Below are 10,678 nucleotides of genomic sequence, written 5' to 3' on the forward strand. Positions count from 1 at the left end.
TACACAGCACCTATTAAAGGTTCTTTGACAGGCATATTCAGTTCCTGTTTTTAACTCTGGACAGCTACATAGTGTCAACATACCATACCATGAAAATAAATTATATATTGAAACAGAGTACTGTATACATGATATAATTACCTGTACTAAGCCTCTTCCCTTTTGCTGCTTTTCTCTTTTCAGTTTGTATTTGCACAGAGCTTTGCAAAAGGACACAAATGTACTTTGTAAGGAGGACCCAGAATTACCAAGCCTTGTGTGTTAACAGTGAATATCGTCCTGAGCAAAGAAGTGCCCGTGTAAGCAAAGTTATACATGCACAACTTTTGCAAAATCAGTCCCTAACAAAAGGACCAAACACATATAGCCAGCAAGCATTTTTAATAGAAGGAGTTCAGTGGAATTTAAGAAGATGGTAACAAAGCAAAACCTGTCACAAACTGCTTTTGCTCTCCGTTTATGCCAAAAAATGTGGAGGATTTCTTATATGAAAGAAGCCGGAGAAATTGGGGTGCACACAGAAGGAATGTTTGAGGAGCCAGTAGAGTTGTGAAGGCCGGGGGGGCCAATTCCCCCACCCCAAATGGGAAAAAATGTTTTCATATTTTCCCCATTTTTATTTATTTATCATTCATTTATTATTTATTCGATTTCTATACCACCCTTCCAAAAATGGCTCAGGGCAGTTTACACAGAGAAATAACAAACAAATAAGATGGCTCCCTGTCCCCAAAGGGCTCACATTCTAAAAAGAAACATAAGACACACACCAGCAACAGTCACTGGAAGTACTGTACTGGGGGTGGATAGGGCCTGGGTCATGACCCTACCACCCATCTTGGAGAAGCCCCCGGAGGGCTATATATATAGCTCATCGAACCACCACCCCGGACCAAACCAAACCAGTGCGGGTTTGAAGGGGGCCTAAACCAAACTGGGCCAGGTGGTTTTGTGCACATCCCTCGCTTCAACTGGTTGCCTGTTCGCTTCCAGGTCCAATTCAAAGTGCTGGTTCTCACCTACAAAACCCTTATGGACTTAGCACCTGTATATCTTCAGGGTTGCCTGTCTTGGCTGGTTGTATCCTGTCCTGTGAGGTCTTCTCAGCTGGCCCTCCTTAGTGTCCCAAGCCTGCTGTAGTGCATGGTGCCTGGGCCCATAGGAGGGCCTTCTCTATGGCTGCCACTCTTCTTTGGAACACTGCTTTTAAGGCCCTTCTTAAGATCTACCTGTTTCACCAGGCATTTGCCATTATTATTATTATTATTATTATTATTATTATTATTATTATTGTTGTTATTATCATCATCATCATTAAATTGTTATTGGTGTTGTTGTTCACCACCTAGAGTCTTTGGAGGAGTCAGTATATAAGAAAATTTTAATAAACAAACAAACAGGTAAATAAATAAACAAACTCTTCAAATGCTTAGGGTGAGGGATCCAATCCTGGGCGATGGAAGGAACTTCACTGCAGGCAGAAGGCAGTGAGAAAAGGGGTGGGGGTGGAGCAGAAAGGAGAAAATTCAGGAGAAATGTAGGTTGCTGGTGGACAGATTTGGTGGATCAGGGTCTGAGGTCAGCCTCAGGAGTTACCCCTGCTATACATAAACTGATGAATTCTCTGCTTGCAGTTGAACGAGGAGGAAGTCACTTGAAACTGCTAAGAAAGTGCAGCAGGCTAGAAAGGAGGAAAGTAAGCAGGGAGTTACAGTAATTCCCTGCCTCCTTTCTGCTTCTTATTTCATTGCAGTGACTTTTGAACACCCACAGAAGATGGTGGTGACAGCCCCCTTTCCCCCCAATCCTGGGAAACTATGACCACATTAAAAACAAAAAACAAAACCACCTTTGTTGATTAATCATATGAGTTTTAACCAAGTGACTTTGCAGTCAACCATCCACCTACCTACCTACCAACCTATCTACCAACCGACCTACCGACCTACCTATCTATTTGATTTATATACCGCCCTTCCAAAAATGGCTATTTGCATCTGAATAATTGTGCTGGATGAGAAAAAGCATGCTTCATTTTCAGAACATTCATAACATCACCTTTACAACAGGGACACAGTGCTTTAATATGCAGCTGCAGCGTCTTCATAATCCTGCTTCCAATACACTGCCATAACCACAATATGAGGGAGGGGAGGGAGGGCAGGCTCCAGGCATCTGCAGAGCAATGGAGAGAGCAAAAAAGCCTGACACAGGTTCTTTGCTACGTTCCCAAATGCTCTGCTCAAGTTTTCTAGTACAAGCCAGCAGGACTAAGGGCTGATTTTCATGTAACAATAAAAATGATTGTTGGCTGATTGAAATGACTATATTCTTTGGATCCTGGTCACTGCCCTTCTGGGTTGTCCATACTTAGGCGCCACCATACTCAGATGGTTTCAGATGGTTTGCTGTGGTGTGCACAAAGCCCAGTTCTGTGCAGGTTGGCACCAGCCCATAGGTAGCTTATCACAAACAGAAAACCACAATAATGTCCAGCAATTTAAAGCACATTTTCAGCGGTCATTAAAATCCTTCAATGACGGGGGCAGCCTTTTCATGAGGCAAGGTGAGGCAGTTCCCTCAAGCAGCAGATTATTGGGGTGCCATTAGGACAGCAAGATGTTCCCCACCATCACAATCAGAGCCACTCTATAGGACCAACCTGACCCTTGCAAACTCTGCAGGGGGTGCATCTCTTCACACTCCTTGCAAAGCTTGAAAAAGCACATGCAGAGAAGAAAAGGCTGCCTTCCTCTCTGCTCCCCATGCACTTTCAAAGCTCAGAAGAGTCAGTTTTGAAAGCGGCCTAGCCCCACCATGGGTGTGGGGAAAGGCAGAATTTTGCACTTTGCCTGAGGTGCCATAATACTTTGGGCAGTGCTCAGTGAGATGTGGGAGCATTGTGAAGCACCTTCATCATCATCATTTTATTTCTTGTTTACACAGTCAGACAGGTGTTATTGACTGGTTTGTTTTATCCAGACATCGAGTCCTTCCCAAGGACCTGGGATGCCAGAATTTTATTGTCAATGTTGCTGTTGTTATAGATATCGTCGCAGAATATAGGCTGTTCCCAGTAAAGCTGCTTTTTGTAATTGGCTGATGGTGAGTTCTGTGGCCCCTATGGTGTTGAGGTGCTCTTTGAGGTCTTTTGGAACTGCACCCAGGGCGCCAATTACCACTGGGATTATTTGGGTCTTTTTCTGCCACAGCCTTTCAATTTCAATTTGTAGATCTTTGTATTTGGTGATTTTCTCCATTTCTTTTTCTTCTATTCTGCTATCCCCTGGTATTGCTATGTTGATTATTTTGACTTGTTTTTCTTTCTTCTCGATTACAGTTATATCTGGTGTATTGTGTGGCAGATGTTTGTCTGTTTGTAGTCGGAAGTCCCATAATATTTTTACATCTTCATTTTCTTCAACTTTTTCAATTTTATGGTCCCACCAATTTTTGACTACAGGTAGCTTGTATTTTTTGCAGATGTTCCAGTGTATCATCCCTGCTACCTTATCATGCCTTTGTTTGTAGTCAGTCTGTGCGATCTTTTTACAACAGCTGATTAGGTGGTCCACGGTTTCATCTGCTTCTTTACAAAGGCAGCACTTGCTGTTCGTTGTGGATTTTTCGACTTTTGCTCTTATAGCATTTGTTCTTAGTGCCTGTTCTTGTGCAGCCAGTAGTAAACCCTCTGTTTCTTTCTTCAAATTGCCATTCTTAAGCCATTGCCAGGTCTTGGTGATGTCTGATTTTCCACTTATATTGTGCAAATATTGACCATGCAGTGGCTTATTTTTCCATTTTTCTGCTCGGTTCTTGACTTGTTCTTTCTTGTAGGCCTGCTTTGTTTCATTGGTGTTGAATAGTTTCGCATTATTGACCATTTGAAGTGCATCTTCTTCACTGTCCTTGATATATTCTTCAAGGCCTCTTTTCTCCTCCTCTACTGTTTGATGGACTTGCAGCATTCCTCTTCCACCTGAGCTGCAAGGGAGGTATAGCCTATCTACATCACTGCGGGGGTGCAGAGCATGATGGATGGTCATGATTTTCCTGGTCTTACGATATAGTGTCTCTAGCTCTGCCTGGGTCCAGTCTATTATTCCTGCAGTGTATCTGATAACAGGTATAGCCCAGGTGTTTATGGCTTGTATGGTGTTCCCACCATTGAGTTTGGACTTGAGGATTTTTTGAACTCTCATCATCATCATCATCTTAATAATAATAATAATAAATGTATTATTACACATTTATTATTAATAATATTTTAATAATAATATTTTAATAATAATATTTATTATTAATAATAAATGTATTATTATACATTTATATCCCGCTCTTCCTCCAAGGAGCCCAGAGTGGTGTACTACATTCTTGAGTTTTTCTTTCACAACAACCCTGTGAAGCAGGTTAGTCTGAGAGAGAAGTGACTGGCCCAGAGTCACCCAGCTAGTTTCAAGGCTGAATGGGGATTTGAACTTGGGTATCCCTGGTCCTAGTCCAGCACTCTAACCACTACACCACGCTGGCTCTCACGCTTCATAAATCTCTGGATACACAGGTACTCTTGGCACTCTGGTGGGGGTGTGTGTGTGCACGCACATGCACGCATGCATGCACACACTTTGGGGAAATGGGAACATGTTGTCCTCTTGAGCCAGCACAGCTTTCAGAGCAAATATACTGAGACAGTTTGGTGGCATGCTTAAATGCCATTGAAATCAATGGGTCTTAATCGTGCCTGTCTGACTTTCTCTGCATTGTGCCCGTTGCTTCTAATTTATTTCTAACAATGATTACTGATTATTTTGTGGAATGCTTACAAGTTGAGGGATAAGTTCAAAAGTTTATGCAGGTCTCCCTCTCACTTTAATCTAGTTGTTATTCACAAAGTCTGATCCTATAAGCCATTCTTCCAGAAAACAGATGTAGAGATGGCCACCCTGCAAAAAATGCCACTCTATGCAGCACTGGACTGGCATCAGCCCAAGGGATACCCCACAGCACTGGTTGGCACTGCTAAATCCAGACAGCTGTTGCTGGTAGATGATGCAGCAGAGTTGACCATGCAAAGCTTCTGTGCAGTAAGAACCAGCTTCAAAGGGGAAATGGCAGGCATTTCAGCTATCACAGAGCCCCAGCTTAGTTGGTACATCCGTTCTTCACCTTTTAAAAATTAATAATTGTTTAGACAGGATGAAAAGTTTTAACACACATTATGACAAAGGGACAACTAACAATGTTTTCTTTTCATATTTCAGCATAATGTAACATTTTCCTCCCTCAGCTTTATACAGGATATAAATGCACACCATTTTGCTATCTAAACCTCTTCTCACTTTAAATAAACACAAAAACAAAAACAGAACAGAACAAAGCAAAGACTCCAATCACAGAATCACCCAGAACCATTTTCTACCTAAATATATATTACAAAGCATACAAAACAAAAAATGGCTTCCAAATTAGATTGAACTTTTCATAAGCTCCCCTCTTAAAATAAGCTATTTTTTTTTCCACAAGCTGCCAAAAGCAATAAATCAGAAACCCATTGTTCCACCTCAAGAGTATCCTTAACTTCCCATTTCTGTAGTGTAACTGAACTCCTGCTAACTGAACAAAGAGACACCTTTTAAAGTGACGATTCTCCTATTAGCAGGGGGAAAGCAACTCTCCTTATCGAACCCCAGCACAGCATACTTCCAGTAGTTTTTGTTGGTGTCTACCTTATGTGAGCTCTTTTGGGACAGGGAACCATCTTACTTATTGTAAGCTGCTTTGAGAACTTTTGAAAAGTGGTTCTATATATGAGAACTTGCTTGGGACGCACTCACTCACCCACTGACATGAAACTCCCACATCAAACCACGACAGTTAGAAATGTGCCATTTCCACAGGCAGGTTCCAGATCTCCCCCACACTACCAGAAAAATAAAAAACCCAGAAAAAAATCATTATTTTCCCAGAAAGTGTGTGAAAACTCTTCCATTGGAAAAGCATGGGAAATTATGCCTTCCGACAAACTTTGGCAGTTTTCTCAGTTACTTTTAGAGACAGGAAGTCCAGATTTTCACAGAATGATGAAGAAACAGAAAAGTTATATTGCATCAGTTTGCTGTATTTCAATCCGTGTCAGATTTCCATGAAACTTTCTACAGAAATCGAAAAACACGAAAAATTTCACACTAAATATCTTGGTTTGTCTGTCTCATTCAGTATCCTAGAATTTGTATTTTTCAGGGTCCTTGGCAGCAACACCATTACATCCTCAAAACAAAGTAGCTCTTCCAGTCATCAGCTAGCAAGGAGTGAAGAGGAGGAGGCTAAGTCTTTCCTGTTGCATCATTTTTCACTGGAAATTGCATCTCCCAAGCTGTTATAGGCCCCCACAGAGGCTCTTATGATAATAAATATTTCCTGCAAATATCAGCAAGGAAATGGTGAAAGGGCTAACCTCCCCATCCGCATGGGCCATGGACCCAGTCAGAATCCCTATGGGGCAGTGAGTGTGGGCACCCTGCCCCACCATGAGTGTTATCCCACCCTGTCTGCTGTCATCACCCCTGCCTCATCTCTACTGCTACCATCCCTGGATCCCTTGCCCTGCCCTCACCAGCACCGACACCAGCCCCTTCCCCTCCCGAGCCTCAACTTCCACAGTGTACTGCTGCTTGCTATTGGACATGTTGGAGGCACAGCTCTAGTTGCATCGTCTGTTTGCATCTTCCATCCTAGTGGCCACTAGGGGCATTAGGAGTAGAGATAGTGAGGTAGGGTATCCCCCTTTATTTCTCCTCTTTTTGTCTCTCCCTCTGCTCTGATACTCTCAGGAGTCCCTAACTTCCTCCTTCTGGCTCCCTGCTCTTCCTGTATACTCCATTAGCCATGTGGCTTCTTTCTCTCCCTCTCTGCTCGGCACTATGGAGTCAGAAAGTTCAGGGACATACGCTTTACTATCCAAGTATGTAACTTCCACACTAAACCTTACTTGCTTTTGAACCTTAAACGTCTGCTTCAAGATGATGGCCACATTCATACGTAACATGAAACCGAAGGTTGATGAACCCGCGGTTTCAATTTGAAACCATAAATTGCATCACAGATGTTCATCCAACCAGAGGTCTGGCAGTCTCTGGTTTCAGGTGAGGGGAGCCTCTCCATCTTTCTGTTCTGCTGAGGCCAATCCCAGCAAGTTCCGTAGCACTCGCATTGCCAGACTGTGGGCAATGAGTCAGCACGGCACCAGAGCAGCTCCCGTTGGCCACAGTCTTAAAGGGAGCATGCTGAGCAGATTTGTTTGTGCCTTTTTGGAACTGTCCACCTCCCCTTGGCATGGAAAGGAATGCCATGGAATGTCTTTAAATGCAATGCAATGCCAGCACTCCTTCTGACAGAGATAGCACCACTGCTCTCCTAAGAGCCCCACAACAAAACTGTTCCACACAAGCACGATTTAGGAGGGGCTGGGGGGAACTATTTGCCTATTATCTAGGGAAGGGAAGGGAACATGATGACTTCCTAAGAGGGGATATGTATATGAGAAAGGGCAAAGGATCTGGTGGTGGGGTCTGTCCCACAGAGACCTAGGTTGCTTTTGTGAGGGCTCACCCCAGCAAAGCAGTCCATGCAGACCAAACCACACTCCTGCTCCCCTACCAGCTCGCTGCCAGTGGACTAGTGCTCTCATGAGAGGGCCAGTCTACTGGGGAGGACCATAGAGTGGAACACCCTTGGGCTTCCATCAAACTACACACTCATGAATTGAGCTGACACAATAAAGGGGTCCCCGCATGCGTGGGACCCCCACTATCTCTGGTTAATGATAGAACAATTGCACTGCAACGCCCTCTTCCCCTGGGAAATCTTGCATGGACCCAAAGGAGACTGTGATGCTCCATGTGTCAGAGCCTCACTGCTTGTGCAGACAAGGGGAACATCAGGTGTGAGAACGGATCTTTACTGTCATTCAAAATTCCCAGGTGTGAGCTGGCGTTGAGCCATATGCAGATTTGCCAATGCAGGATATTGTGGGGGAGGGGAATCCCGATTTCCAGCAAATGCAGGAGAGCAAGGTCACGGTTTCCAGGCACATGAAAGGGTGGACATGTCCAAGAGAGTGGCAGGCTGGCAGAGGGCACACATTGACAGCTTCTTGGCAGCAGCCACCAAGACAGGGAGCGCTGTTGGCAGGGTACCCATCCCCTAGCTAGCTTGTATAGAGTAAACTTCCAACCTCTGTCCTGTTCAGCTCTGGTTTTGTGTTACATCTGAATCCAGCCACTCTTTAATGGGCTTGCTTTTCTCACACACGCTTGCTCTGCTATAGCTGGGAGCAAACTAAACTTCTCCCCTCCAACAGGAGGAAGGCCAGGTAGGCAGCATACATGGAATGGCAGCTTCACCCAGTTGGCCTCTCCTTGCTCCAGCACCAGTTTTAGCACTCTCTCTCTCTCTCTCTCTCTCTCTCTCTCTCTCTCTCTCTCTCCCTCACCCCGCTAAGCTTGGCCACTTTGTCTACTCCACTTCTGTAAAGAGAGAGAAAGAGAATGGATGCTGGAGCAACAGTGATGGCAACCAGAGGCCAGCAGGCAAAGCTGCTGCTGGATGCATGCTGCCTGCATGCCTGGCCTCCCACAAGAACAGCATGCCCTGGAAGGCGAGACTGGCAAAGGGGAAGAGAAGTGGTGGTGTAGCCACTGAGGCAGAGGAGGGGCCAGCAAGGGGCAGCAGCATGGAGCATTGTGTTCACTTCATGTGACAAAAGGCAGCAAGTTGGCCCTGCTCATTATAGCCTGATTCAGTCTTTATCCAAAAGCTCAGCTATAGCCATGTACAGCAGGGCGAAGCGGGCAGAATTCCCAACCCCACTGTGTCACTCTCCCACACACCCTGCTGCTTACAGTCATGATGGGACTTTTATGGTGGGCACATTTGTGATGGCGAGGGAGGGTCATTCACCCTCACAATCACAAATGTGCCCGCCGTCATGGGGAGGGCTCTTCCATCTTTGGACAAGCCTTGTCATAACCATGAATGGTGAGGTGCATGGGTGAGTGACGCTTGGGGAGTGGGACTTCCCCCCCCTTCACCCCACTGTACAAGGCTACAGCAGGGCTTTTGGATAATGTCTGAAAGAGGCTTATGTCTGTCGCAGAAGTTATACCTACCTGGGGCACTCCAGGTTTTACCTCATGCCTTAGGGCTAGTGTTAAATTAGCTAAAATGGGCATACCAGAGTTGTTTATTTCTCTATTTATTGGAGTTAATAGGCAATGATTCTTGTTAATTTATTTATGGCATGTGCCAGACAAGCTACAGATAAAATGTTGTGTCTTTTAAAAATAGCCTGGACCAAATGACCACTGAGATTATTGCATTTAGTATTTACTCCAGTTTAACTGCATTTGTTTCTGTGCTAAGATTGGCATACATTCCCCTCTGGCACTAATAATGCGTAGCCACAGGAATTCCAAGAAAGCAAGAGATTTCAAAGCTTCCTACTGCCATGGTATTTGACAATATGGCACTGTGCGCTTAGTTTACCATTTATATAACTTGCCTCAGATAACATCTTGAGCAATTGTTCTTAAAATAATTACCTCCCCATACTGCATAAAATGAAGGGCCTATTAAAAGGTCTGAATTTCACAGACTTTTTACTTTACTCATAAAAAGTGCAAATGAACCAAATGCACAGGTTTCTAATGCCACTGAGTCCCTTTTAAACTTTAGAAGAGTCACTCTCCCTGCCAATGAAGCCAGTAACAAGCATGCTACTGACTTCCAGCAGAGCAGAAAGCTATGCTTCCAAGCCATAGTTCCTCCAGATTGTATTCATACTCTCTTTTGCCAGGAGTCAAAACTGACTCGACAGCACACTTTACCTTTACCTTTTTTTCACATATTGTGACTATTCTCACGACCCGGAGAAATCGGGTTAAGGGAGCCTAGCCTGATTTCTCCTGGTTGTTTGCTGCCACGGGAGCCACACAGCTCCCAGAGGCAAACAACCCAAACGACCCCTCTCCTTAAATGAGGTTAGCGGAGTGAGCTCTTTGCTAACCCCGTTTAGTTGGTCGTGTGCCACCGTGGTGCAGCTCCGCACCACAGCAACACACGAGGAGAGCCCTTCCAGGAGGCTAAAACAAGCCTCCCGGTCTCGGGGGTCTCTCCAGAATGCCCCACACACTTGCACGGGGCATCCTGGAACTTCTGGATCCCTGCAGCCCCCACCAGCTCCATGACGGAGCCAGTAGTCATGTGGGTGGCCGATCCGGCCGCCGAGGGCTTGGAGGCTTCTCGTGTGAGGTGAGAATGGGCTAAGCCCGCTCTCCCCGCACAAACTCTCCCGGCAGTTCACACAGGTTGTGTGAAGTGCCTCATTGTCTCATCAGTAGCAACAAAATCACACACAAAAGTGGTTTATTTTTTCAAATAAATAAATCTGGGGGGGGGGGCTTATGGTCAGGAGACAGTCTTCTCCCTAGAAACAATTCCCTTCTTTATAATAGTGATTGCAAAATGGTGAGTTAACATCCACCACTGCTTGTGTATCACAGGACAGGAGCCCATGATCTGGGGCTTATGCAAGATGGCGAACAATGAATTGAGCATAAGAAGAGCTAAAGGGAAGAACTTCCCAGTTAGCAGATTGAATCAAGAGAATGATCTTGAACAA

This window comes from Hemicordylus capensis, chromosome 6 (assembly GCF_027244095.1).
Source record: "Hemicordylus capensis ecotype Gifberg chromosome 6, rHemCap1.1.pri, whole genome shotgun sequence".
NCBI classification, from domain to species: domain Eukaryota; kingdom Metazoa; phylum Chordata; class Lepidosauria; order Squamata; family Cordylidae; genus Hemicordylus; species Hemicordylus capensis.